Source organism: Pundamilia nyererei, unplaced genomic scaffold (assembly GCF_000239375.1).
Source record: "Pundamilia nyererei isolate P.nyererei 1_Seehausen unplaced genomic scaffold, PunNye1.0 scaffold00255, whole genome shotgun sequence".
NCBI classification, from domain to species: Eukaryota; Metazoa; Chordata; class Actinopteri; order Cichliformes; family Cichlidae; genus Pundamilia; species Pundamilia nyererei.
Genome location: NW_005187656.1, coordinates 393,590 through 406,816, shown reverse-complemented (window position 1 = coordinate 406,816; position 13,227 = coordinate 393,590). Strand labels below are relative to the sequence as shown.

Genomic DNA, 13,227 nt, shown 5'->3' with positions numbered 1-13,227 from the left:
AATGTAGATTGTCCAATATTGTAGTTTTGTATATCTTTATGCGCTGTTTATTTGTGGTGTATCTGCTGTTTGAATACAGAGTATTTTGAACACTGTCCTGTTGTTTCTTTTAATGGGTAGAGTGTCTGTAGCTGTGAATACATTCTAATAAATTAATTAATACATTTTACTAAATTGTAGCAGTAGAGATATCAGAGATTAATGGGAGTTTATTGTAATCTGGCTAGTATTGATGATTTGACTGACACTAGTGTTAAGTGTTAGACAATCAACACTATTCAGTGTTAAATTTTTAAACACCAGGGCTAGTGTAAAGTACTACCAACACTATTTGGTGTTAATTTTTAACACTTAACACCAGTGTAGAATATTGTTGACACTGGTCAGTGTTAGTCAGTGTTAATCTTTAACTCTGTACAGTGTTAAAATAACACTAGGTCATTGTTAAAAATATAACACTTTGAAAAGTGTTCATTTAACACTCAAAAGAGTGGACACATATAGACACTTTTCTAGTGTTATATTTAACACTCACAGTGTCAATTTTACACTGGCGATTTTGCTGTGTAGAAAGCTCGCGGCTCTCCAACGGGAGAGTGAGAGACCAGTGTTGGACTGTTAGAACAGCTTTGAAATTCATATGAGTTGTTCGCACTAAAGTAAAAAGCACCATCACTTCATGCGGATACCCTCTCGGCGCCAGCTGCGGTTGCAAGGCTGGAGCCGAACAAAAAACACCCTGATAACGACTGTGTTTAGACTGTTCATTCCCATTCCATGCAAGGCCACCTGGGTTGGCTGAAAGACTGTTTACTTAGCCTAGCAGGGCGAAGGACACTGTCTCAGCTGCACTCTGGACACGCACACACATACATATACACTGATATGCACACACTCATCCCCCCTCCCTTTCCAAACGCCTTCGACGCTTATTCCCTTCCAATGCTGACGGTGGATCAAGGAGACCAGCGCACAGGCTGCAGGCCCAGATGTACTGTCTAAATCGGTTGTCTCTCACCCTTTACCCACCCCTGTTGCTTGTCATGTGTTTCTTTGGTGTATTTAGAGTTTTTTTCATGTGCTATGTGCAGAGGTGTTTTTCTCTGTTCTCAAACTGATCTCCCTGTTGGAGCTCAGTCTGGGGGGGAGTTATTTTTTTTTCTCCTTATCTTTCCTCATGTGGTGCATCTTCCATTGTTATACCTGTCTGACCTGTCTTCCCCATGTGATGTTTGTGTAATGTATATATGGTCAGAAGGGTAAGTCGGCGCTGGCAAAGGTCGGCAGCCTTAACCCAATTTCCTTCCAAGGTCAACCTTCAGGATCAATAAAGTTTTATTGAATTGAATTGAAATTGCCCTGAATGCATCAGAAGGCATTTTGGAGAGCAAATTCCGATGCGTTCATTGGAGTGTGAATGTAGATTAAGTTTGCACTTGTGTTTAGAAGTACTTGCATGAGTGGGTGTGAATGAGGCATGTTGTATACAGCGCTTTGAGTACTCTGGGAGAGTAGAATAGCGCTATATAAGAATCAGTCCATTTACCATTATGTGAATTGTTTTTTTTCTTCTGTTTTTCACCATGTAATTCTATCATAAAGTATTGTTATTGTTAATTTATTTCAAACATGTAAACAATATACAGGTACATTTAGTAAAGAAAATAAGAGGGGGGAAAAATACTGTACAAAAGTCAATACATTTCAATATGCTACTGTTCAGATTCATTTACACGTTGAAAGGGAAGAAGTACACACTTATTTAATCCCACCCCTTTGCCATAAGTTATCAGTTAATATTTAGTCAGCTTCCTTACTGATATAATCTGTAATAAAAAATAGTGAACAGATTTCTGATATATACTATACACTATAATATCACATCATTATTTAAATAGAGACATTCACTTAATTTCAGTATTTAACCTTTCTTTATAGTTTGAGAAGATCATATTTTTATGGCTCTTTCTGAACTGTTTTATGTTTGGACGTTGCTTTAATTCCATATTCAAACTGTTCCACAGTTTCACTCCATGCACAGAAGCACAAGAGCTTTTGCTTGTGGTACGTACCTTTCCTGTTTTAAAGTTACAAAAAAACCCTTAAATTATAACTTCCTTCTTTACAGAAAAACAAAAAACATTTTCTGAATATTACCTGGTTCAGACTGCAAAACTAGTGAGTTTGTGGGTTCCCTATAACCTGCATTGTGGCTGATTCGAACTGCTTTTTTTTTCTTTTTTTTTAAGAGTAAAAAGTGAATGTAATGTCATTTTAAAGTTGTTGCCCCAGACCTCTGCACAATAGCTTAAGTATGGTGAAACCAGTGAACAGTATAGAATGTGAAATGATGTTCTGTTGAATACCTGCTTTGCCTTGTTTAGTACTGCAATGCTTCGTTATACTTTAGAATGAATATATCTTACGTGAGCTCTCCAGTTAAGTTTTTCATCTGTCATTACCCCCACAAATTTATTTTCACTGACTCTTTCAATATCAACACCATTTATTTGAATCTTTGCATTTGTATTTAAACTACTATTTCCAAATAACATAAGTTTAGATTTATTCAAATTTAATGATAATTTATTTTTATCAAGCCAGAACTTCACTTTACTTATTTCATTAGTCATATCCCCCAATAAATTCTGCAGATCATCACCAGAGCAAAAAAAGTTTGTATCGTCAGCAAAGAGAACCATTTTTAATACTTTGGACACTTTACAGATGTCGTTAATGTATAAGTTGAAGAATTTTGGACCCAAAGCTGATCCTTGGGGTACACCACAAGCAATGTCCATACATAAGGAGCAACCACCATTTAATTTCACAAACTGCTTCCTGTCTATTAAAAACTCCGGACCCAATCTAAAACTACCCCTCTGACACCATAACGTTCCAGTTTTCTTATTAAAATATATCATGACCTATAGTGTCAAATGCCTTTGTCAAGTCTATGAATAACCCAGCCACATATTGCTTTTTGTCTATGGACTTTGTGATGTATTCTATTGAATCTAATAGTGCCAATGATGTTGATCTGAATCCGTACTGACTCTCGGTGAGGAGTTTATGTTTATCTATAAATTTTTCCAGTTGGTTGTTAAACAGTTTTTCAAGAATTTTTGAGAATTGAGGTAGTAAAGAGACTGTCTATCAGTGTATCGGTTTTTCTGTGCTTCCCCAGGATCAGTGATTGTTCTTGCTAAATTTGGTCCAGCAGTTACAAAGAATTCATTGAGACTATTTGCCACAACATCCATATTGTATTCTTCATGGTTCTTTTGTCCAGCCTCACGTTTTATAACACTGTTCAGTATTTCCCATAATCTTTTAATATTATTTCTAGTTATATCTAATTGCTTCATATCCTTCATATCCTTTATCTTTATCTAAGTATATTAGTTAACCTATTTTTATATCTTTTGTATCTGATTTCTGCATTTTTAGTTCTCTTTCTTAAGAAATGTCTGTATAGAGCATTTTTCTTTATACATGCATTTTGCAGACCTTTTGTTATCCATGGACAGTTCATATATTTATGTTTCTTACTATATTGCTTTATTGGACGCTGGTATTGTACACTAATGTAAATATTCTAAGGAATTCATTATACGCACTATTAACGTCATGTTCCTGATATACTTCACCCCAGTTCTGTTTCAGTAAATCTTTTTTAAATGCATTCATGCTTTCTTCTGTTCTTACTCGCCTGTACATTTTTTTTAAATTGTCCATTTTATTGATCTTGTAATTCCTATCATATATTGTAAAAAAAAAAGGAAGATGGTCACTTATGTCGTTAATCAGGAGTCCACTTATTTTCAACTTCATTTGTAAAAATGTTGTCTATGAGAGTTGCACAATGTGATGTGATCCTGGCGGGTCTAGTAATTTTAGAGAATAGGTTTATAAAGTACATTGCGTTTATAAATTTGTCAGTGGTTTTATGTTTATTTGGGTTTAGCAAAGCAATATTGAGATCTCCACAAATGAGAACTTTTTTTGTGACCTATTTCAATAAATGTTTCTTCTATCCAGTCTTTAAATGTCTCAATACTACTACCTGGAGCTCTGTATATACAGCTAATTATTACATTTTTACTTTTCTTTACAAATTTCAACTGTAATGGTTTCCAGTACATTATCAATCACCATCGTCATCCAATCCACCACATTAAATTTCAAGGATTTGTCCACATACAAGGCCACTCCTCCTCCAGTAATTTAGTTGTCAGTGGTCTTTCATGCCAAGTAATTAGCATGACAAAATCAGTAAATATATCTATGTGGTAGTTTAATTTTGCTTGGTCATCTTAATGTTGGGCTCCTCCATTTGCATTAGGATCTTTCATATGAAGAGTTCCAGTAAACAGTTATCAAATATGGGTTTCAGTCAGCAATCAATGTGGTTATCAAGAAATATTAGCATTAATGTTCAGTTCGGTATGTTTAGTATAAAATGTTAACAGGGCTGAGACGAGCTTCTTTACCACCTGTTAGAAGATGTAGCCTCAGATCCTCCTCAAATACTAATGTGAAGAAAAAAAGATGAAAGGTGAAAAGGACTGATTATTCTGAATACCAAATGGCTGTTTTTCTTAATAGAAACACACTCATTTTTGAGTTCGGATGTGGTTTGACATTTTGTGTGTATTTTTGCAGATTGTAGTCATTTTTTTGCAAAGAAAGAAAGAGAAGAGGTGTTTTTTTTGTTTTTTGTTTTTTTTTGCCCACTGAGTTAGGGGAAGTCCAAAAGTCAGAAGATGGAAGGTGCCTCACGCCTCTGTGAAAATGATGAGAGGGGCTAAAACATCGATATCAGAGGGGCAAAAAAAGAAGAAAAGTCATTATTCAAAGTAATTATACTCCACTTAGAAAGTCTGTATTTTGTACAAATTGTCAAGTTTGTCAGTTTGCCTGACTCATCCAGACCTTTATGTCTTTAAGATATACTTATATTTGACTAAGTGAACAGTTTCATCTGTCCTATATCTAGATAAATATGGCTGGGCTCTGACATCGTAGTAATGCAGTGTTTTTAATAATTCTTAAACAGCACTTTGTTTAAGCAAAAACAAAGTGCTGTTGACTGCTGCACTTATTAGTCTGTAAAATTTCAGATCTGTGTCAGAGATTATCCCAAGGTTCCTAGCCTGTGTTTTAAGGAGTTATAAAACTCCCAGGTAATTCTTCAGCTTCTCAGTTAATAATTAATAGAGCTCTGTTTTAGCCTCCTTTAACTATAGTAAAATGCAGGCCATCTATTTTTCGACATGAATCCATATGAAATGGTGATTTCCAAAATTCAAAGTGTAAACCTAATGCATTGCAATTAAAAAGGATGATATGTTGGCAAATAATTTGACCTAGAGGGTGCATGTATTTTGTTATTTATTTGTTCTTGTTTCTAATGTCTCTGTAAAGCACTTTGAATCACCTTGTTGTTGAATTGTGCTATACAAATAAACTTGCCTTGCCTTGCCTTGCCTTGCCTTACAAAGAAAAAAAGACAAGGTAGAACCCCGTGGAACTCCAGCAGTCATAATAGCTGATGTAGAAAAGTATTACCAGTGTTACCTGAAAAAGTCTAAGAGAAAGTTTAATTTAAGCCACTTAACATGAATCTGAATATGACTGGCTATATATAAATCACAACACCCAAATTATAATTTCTTTGACATGTTTTAGCCATCTGCTACAGATTATTGTTACTGCAGTTCGGCATTTATAGATCTGGTAGAACAAGTTATTGTTAAAATCAACTGCTTTAAATTGTGAAATAGATTTTAGCCAAAGATCATTTCCAGACTCTGGCCCTATGTTTGAGATAAAGTCCGAATACCACATGTGATTATATAATGCGAATGCGAATCTAAACACATAGAGAACCTAAAACTTCAGCATGGTCCATTTAAACTTAACATGTTTGTACTGATCACGATAAAAAGAAAAGCTTGCTTGAACTTTTCTAGGTTAGCTTGCACATGGAGGCAAAACACTAAATCTGAACAAACATTTAATTTTTCATCCTGTTTTTAATACAGTTTAAATGTCAGTGTGGTTCACATGCAAATGCAGCTACTGCTAATGCATTAATATAGATAACACGCTGTGTCTTTGTGTGTGTTGCTGTGCACGCTCAAAAATGGTACATCCTGGAGGAAATGACTTTGCCTTTTTTGTTGTTGTTTGTTTTTGGGAGGTTTTCGGGTGGTTCAGGTGATACGCAAAGACTTCACATGATGCTCTTTGACAGTATATCAGGTGGAATCAAATCAGCAGTTGAGAACAGATAAGTCGCAGGTCAACCAGCAGGTAAGTCACTGACTGAAGTCGTTGACTGTTTTCTTAGTCTGTGTAAGTGGAAGCACAGAGGACAAAATGAGGCAGGATTTTCTGTTTTATCACCTGTTTATAGAACTTATTCTTGTTGTATTCGTATTAATGTATTTCTATATGTGTTTGTGTGTGACTGCATGAACAAAAAAGAGTGAGGAATCAGAATCATCTGTATCTTATCAGCCCCATGATTTTTTACTTTATTCATGTACACATGAATCTGTGCAGGAGAACCAAGAAGCACTCAGTACTGAAGTGAGTACAATCCTTCAACTCTTTGAGTGACTAAACTTTGGAAACAAACCATCCCAGCGGTCTCTAAGTAAGAAAACGGACTACCTGAAGAATGGAGAGAAACAAGAAAACCGTTTATTCACTGTTTATTCTGCTGCCAATGCTACTGGTCTGCAAAAGTGAGGAGTGTCCCAGCCTTCCAAAGAGTTAGTCCCCCCCCCCCCCCCCTCTTGATTTATATCATATAACAAACTTTAAGATCTGTTGTTTGACATATTTACTCATTTTCATTTAATCTCTCCTGTTTTAATTCTCACAGATCTCACTTGCTACACTGACTACAATAGAAACATCACATGTTTGTGGAACAGCAGATACGTGTCTGATGACATTGCATGCACCATACATGCTCAGTATAAATCTCGACGCCTGTAAGGACCTCGGTCACAAAGAGAAATCCTCAACACATAAATACTCACAATACATAAATCACACCTGTCATCATGTGCACCAAAAAGAGATTAATACTGTTGTTGTTTTTTCAGTTCTTACAGCGCTTCCTGTGACCTAAAGTCTTTTGATGTCTCCAGACCAGCTCTAAAGAAGTGCTCCCTGATCTTTGAAATTGAATACACTGTGAGTGTGTGGAAAAATCTAATTGTTTTCAAGCCCCAGATATACAATCATATGTCCTATATGTCAGTTTGTAGTCTAAGTAGTGATCGATGTTGGATTAATTTTAAAAACTGGTTAGCCAAATTTATCAAGCACATATCAGTGAGCAGGGATCTTTAAAAATTTTTTTTTGCCAGAATCATTCTCTTTGACTTTTCCATGTTCTGTATTTGAAGTGAAGTTTAAGGTAATTATAGCTTTTGTCCAGCTTCTTTTTAATGGCATGAAAGTGAAATTGCAATGAAATCTGAAAGTACAGAAAAATCCTTTTAAGTGAATCTATTATTTCTCATTTTCCGCTTCGGATATTTTAATTTCTATTTTACTAGACTTTTGCCTGTTGAACAGTTCAAACTGCACCGCTTTAGTCTTGTACTGAGTGATGATACATGTACTCGTTATCTGTCTAAAAGAAGTTTAATCTCTTCTCTCTTTATAGCTGCTCTCTGTTTATACCAACTCTGTTGTCTGATTGGCTATTTGTGACTCCAATCTTTGACTTTGGCAAACTTCAAATTTGATTTAAACATTTTTTTTTTTCCAGTTTCTGTCTTTCCATGAGTTGTCCCTTAATCTGAGCTGCAACCAAATGAAGCAGAGTTTAATCACTTCCTTCAAGCCATCCTGTCACAGTGAGTATAAATACTGGCTCTTTGTGATTTACAGTGCGAGCTATTCATGGTGACCTAAAACAACTGTGTGTGTGATCTTGCAGTAAAGGTGAATCCTCCTGCAGAGCCAAAAGTCAACTTCACGTCTGTTTCCTGGTTGTCCCAAGTCCCCGAACATGAAAGGATCAGTTCATACAAAAGTAAAGTGCAGTGGAAGAAGCAGGATCAGTCATGGAGTGTAAGTTTAGATTTTGTGACACAATGTGAACAAGTTTAAGTGTAAAGTGATCTTAAAAGTGCACGTTTAAATGACAACCCTGTGGCTGTGTGAATCCAAGCAAGATTCATTCTCAACCCCGCACTGCTTTCTGTGTGTCAGGATCCCACTGTGCGCAAAACACGTAGCATTCAATGTGGGCAGGAGTGCAAGGCAGAGCTGAGGCCACATTTGCTGATACAAGGCGAGAGGTATGAGGCACGCGTTCGTGTGCGGTCTATTTTTCAGCACCGCAAGGGAGCCTGGAGTGACTGGAGCCCCACTGCATCATGGGAGTCACCAGCAAGAAGAAAGAAAAAAACTTACCATGTGTAATTGCTATAAACTTTCACAGCACACATTGCAACCTGTACCCAGATATTTAAAATCACAGATGTATATAAAACTTAGGTTTTTGGTAGCACTTAATAATAATGTCACAATGTTAAGAGTTATTAATGTTATAGTAAGGTATTAGCAAGTGTTTAATTCATACTAACAGTGAGTTACTATCAGTGATAGCTGTACATGGTGTAGTAGTAACAGATGTATAAATATATGTGTATTTAAAAATGACATACTGAGGAGGAGTAATTATATATAAAACATGGAGTACACACTGTTAGGTTCATTTTTGAGAGAGAGAAGACAAACATGCTCAAAGCGCGTTGTCTTAAATGTATTAAGCATTTGAAGGCTCAAGTTAAAAAACGGCTGCCGAGTCTCTTTGCTCGCTCAGGAGAGCCAAACGAACAAAGAGCAGCACACCCAAATAGTATAGACTTTTATGGTGGCTCACAGAAACAGAATGTTAACATGATTGGTGGAATCAGTTGAGGGTGGCCTTCGGTCTGATACTGGTACACGTTTCTTCTTCTGCACCTCTCTGGATATCAGCCTTATATGGAGATGACCCTTTCGCAGACAACACTCCCATTACCATGGCAACCACCTGTCGTTCTCCAGCCTGGCCTATAGAGTTCAAGAAGGGGGGTTGTCTTGTAGCTATCACGACCTCCATCCACATTCCTGTGAAGGATCTTCCCCCTGTTTGTCTGCCAGCATCAGAGTGAATCCAGACTATTCTTCAATACATTGTGTGCAGTAAAGGATAAACAAATGTGTTTTGCTAATCATCAAGTGTTAGCCTTAAAGATAATAAATCCCATCAACACTTATTACCTCAATAATGCTTAAAAGTGTAATATTATTATAAAGTTCAACCAAGTTTTTTAACTGTGACATGATTTTTTTTTTTTTTTTTGCGAGGAGGGTTTGTTCTCCACCACAGTACGTTCATAATAAAAGAATCAAAAGAATAAAAGAATACATTTTTATAGTCACACAACGCATGCTTCTTATTAAGTGAAGACAAAACAGAAGAAAGACCTCCAAACAAACAGTAACTGAATGATGCTGCAGTAAAGGAATGGGGCAGTCTTATGCAAAAGATTTGAATGCAGACATTAATAATAATAGTAATTAAATGAAGGGTGAATATGTAAACTAAATAAAGTAAAGACAGCACTGAAGCGAGAGAGAAAGAAAAGGAGACGTTAATGTTGCTGCTCAAAGGCAGCAGTAACAGTGAGCCAGTGCAGGTGATTTCAGACTACGAGAAAACTGAGAGGCTCGACAATGATCGATTTAGGCTCCAGAGTCTAGATTCAGGCATGTGCAGTTGTGCAGAGGTCAGTGAAGAGAGCATGGAGGCAGATAGCATCAATATGACTGATAGCCATGATGAAGAACCTGAGGCTGAGGAAGAGAAGGAGGGAGGGAATAAACAAAAGGCAGATTTTCAGAGGCTGTTTGGAAGCAGCGGAGGTGTGTTTGGCAAGTCTATCCAGGTTTGTTCTGATTATGAGCGAGTGGAGAAACAGCAGGCTGACAGCCCGGAGCTTCCCAGCTTGGATTCAGGTGTTAGCAGTGGGGGAGAGGAGCAGCTGAGTCAGGATGAGGGCATGGAGGATGCTGATAAGTCCACTGAATCTACACGCTTCCTGTTTCCACCTCATCCTTCCAGTGCTTTACCATGCTCCCTGCTCTCTTTTCCACAACTGCCTCTGAACTTGCCTGGGCCACGTCTGAGTCCAGCTTTGCAGCTCCAGCCAGGTCACATGACACAGGGGTTTGCTCTGATGTCAACAGGCAGGTCGGTGGAGCCCTCTGGTGATGGATATATGCCAGTGAAACAGGAGGAGGGCTGAGAACAGACAGCTGGCTCAACTACCAGGACAACATAGCATGTAGCACATGGAGGAGTCATCACAGTCAGTCAGTTCTCAGGAAAATGTAACATCACATTGAACAGAATAGCTCTTTATTGTCATTGTTAAAAAAACAATGAAAGGCACTTCGGCATTTCTCCATGTGTGTGAAGTACACAACAGCGTAAGTATTTACACAATAACACAGAAAAAGAAAGCTGCTAAGTTGCGGAGAGCGCCGGGCCGCTGCGTCTGCTCGCGCTGCCATCTTGAAGTAAAAAAAAAAAAAAAAATCATGTTTCCGCCCGGTTTCGAACCGGGGACCTTTCGCGTGTTAGGCGAACGTGATAACCACTACACTACGGAAACTGCGTAACCGTCCGCTCAGTTTTCACAATATGTGAATCATGAATGCATGACCCTCAATATATTTTCTGTCAATATTTATGCTTGATTAGAAACTGATAGGCAAAAAAATAACGTGACTATTTCTATAATGTAAGGGCTGCCCTCTCTGCCATCCCACTAGCTGAACTAACTGACACAAGTAAACTGTGCTAAGATTCCCTACATGCACTAAAGTTCTTGGCCACATACATATTGAGTTGCTTGGCTATAGAAATCCATACCGTGAAGCCCCAACGCACATTTTTTTAAACTTATGTCATTGGCAGAGGAAGTTTGGAGCTGTGCAGAGCCTTGGTGACTTTTACTGCACCCCTACCCATTTATTATGAAAAAGCAGCGCAACTGATTTTGCTTTTTTTTTTTTTTTTGTATGATACAAAATGATTTGTATGATTTAGATTTATACTTAAGTGGCAGCTATTTACTGGCTTTAGAAAGTTATTTTAAATGATGTCATGTCATGAATAACACAAGCTAGTTTCCATAAAAACTAAAAGTGGTGAAATTCTCAAAAAATGAGCGAGAAGTGTATGTAATTTTACATATTTTGTTGTTCTGTGTGTGTGTTTGATGTGTATCTGAAAAACTCACTGCAACACAGTTTTGAAAACACTGAAAAGACCTCAAAACATTTTTTTTTAACTTAAGAGAGGGGCCGAGGACACAGAAAAGGGAAACAAGACACACCTGCACAAAAACATGAAAACACAGAGAGCGACACATGACAGAGACACAAGGGGAACCTAATGGCCAAGGAACAAAACAGCGAATACAAGAACTTGAAACATAGAATAAACTCAAGACTACTAAATGAACCTAAACTACACCATGATACATAATAGACACCAAAACACAAGAAGCTCAAAACACTGGGTTAAATGACCGAGAACCATGACACAGATCTGTTACCAACATACTGAAATGTCATCAAAATGAATGTAATTGATAAAACTCAGAAAGATCTAAAAAGTCTGTCAGATTAATGCCCGAATGTCACAATATGGTTTACTGACATTAACAGTTCCTTCATTAATATGTGTATGCATCATGGATCTGACACTAAATAATGTTTCATTTTCTTCCTTTGTACATCCCCAAACTGTTATTCTTACATTTGTATAGTAAAAATAGAAAGATCCTGCCTCAGAGTTATATTGAAAAGCTTGTTTGTGCATTTATTACTTAATGTTTAAATTACTTTTATTGTAATTTATTATAATCAGGTTTTCCTAAAAACGCCTTCAGTTAATTTAATCACTAAAAATGATCAATCACAAGTTCTAAACCCTTTCTAACTTCATCAACATACATACATCATATCCTGTCACTTTTCAATCAGTTGGACACGTCTGTTCATTCACGCTTTCCGTGTCTGGGAACAGCAGTACTGAGTAAAATTGCATTTTTGGGGACGAGTTGTATTAAGTTTGTTTTGAATACTTAGCAAACATTCAGCAGCACAGCAGTAGTTGTTAACAACGTCTTCCATGTTTAGTGAGACACTAACTCTCACAATACTTTGCTAGTTTTATTTATGTAGTATCAGGTGCAGCTGTAGTTCCCAGCCATGGTATAACCTACTTCAGCGATGTCAAACTCAATTTAGGGCCATGCACAGTTTACTTTGATCTAGTAGGCTAAACCAGTGAAAGTGCCCTTTCTTTTGGTGTAAAGATGTTTAAATACACATTTAACCCCAATGAATATGAGATAAAGAAGTGCAATTTTGAGTCATATGAGCTCTTAGTTAGTTAGTCTTAGTTAGTTAGTTCAGTTTTCTGCCAAAGCTGGGTCTCTTTGTCAGTGTGAAGCCAAGCGTACTTAAATGTTTTAGCATAAACCGAGCAGATGTTCACCAAACGTCTGGCCCGTGAACTGTGGTGAGAACACGGACTCAACCATGCTGTGCTGAAGTTTGTAGTTAAAAGAGCTCTCGTCCTGTATAAACCGCTAATATTGAGACAGACAGTAAATGGAGAAGTCCTCCAACATTTCTGCAGGATCGTATGCCCCGTTTCCCCTTAGTTTTTTTTTCTCTGATTAGAATACATAAAGTGTGTCCTTGTGATTCTATTAGAAAACTGTGTTTTCATTCTGCAAGTTAATCGATATTTGATAAGCTTCTTCTGCTTTTGTTCTTAACTGCCATGGTTGATTTCCTTTTGCAAATGTCCATACTCAGGAGAGACTGAGAAGGTGAGAGGTGATGGGACCCTGGGGATACACCAGGACTGATTCAACAGTGTGTGAGGAAGAGGGGGAGAAAGGGGAGCCAGCAGCTGCTAAGAGATGCAGAGGAGAACAAGGGGAGAATAGACAGCTGTTCTCTGTAGTTGAGGAACTGGTGAAAACATTTAAAACAGTTTCTAAAAATTTGCTTCCTGTATTTGCAGAAGTATCTCCAACCCAAACTATAACAGCTGCATACAGGGAACCACTCACTGATATTTATGCTGCACGACAGGATTTGACAGAGAAAGAAAGAAAAATA

The 13,227-nt window shown here is 37.3% G+C and overlaps 1 long non-coding RNA gene and 1 other non-coding gene across 2 annotated transcripts; one reads left to right on the top strand and one right to left on the bottom strand.

Annotated features, from left to right (window-relative positions):
• Positions 1-6,901: 6,901 nt before the first annotated feature.
• LOC102194595 (uncharacterized) lies at positions 6,902-9,407 on the top strand. Its single transcript, XR_001290575.1, has 5 exons — positions 6,902-7,007; positions 7,122-7,212; positions 7,796-7,883; positions 7,967-8,100; positions 8,242-9,407. It is a non-coding gene; the product is annotated as an uncharacterized LOC102194595 (long non-coding RNA).
• Positions 9,408-10,624: 1,217 nt separating this feature from the next.
• trnav-aac (transfer RNA valine (anticodon AAC)) lies at positions 10,625-10,697 on the bottom strand. Its single transcript has one exon. It is a non-coding gene; the product is annotated as a tRNA-Val (tRNA).
• Between the last annotated feature and the right edge of the window lie 2,530 nt (positions 10,698-13,227).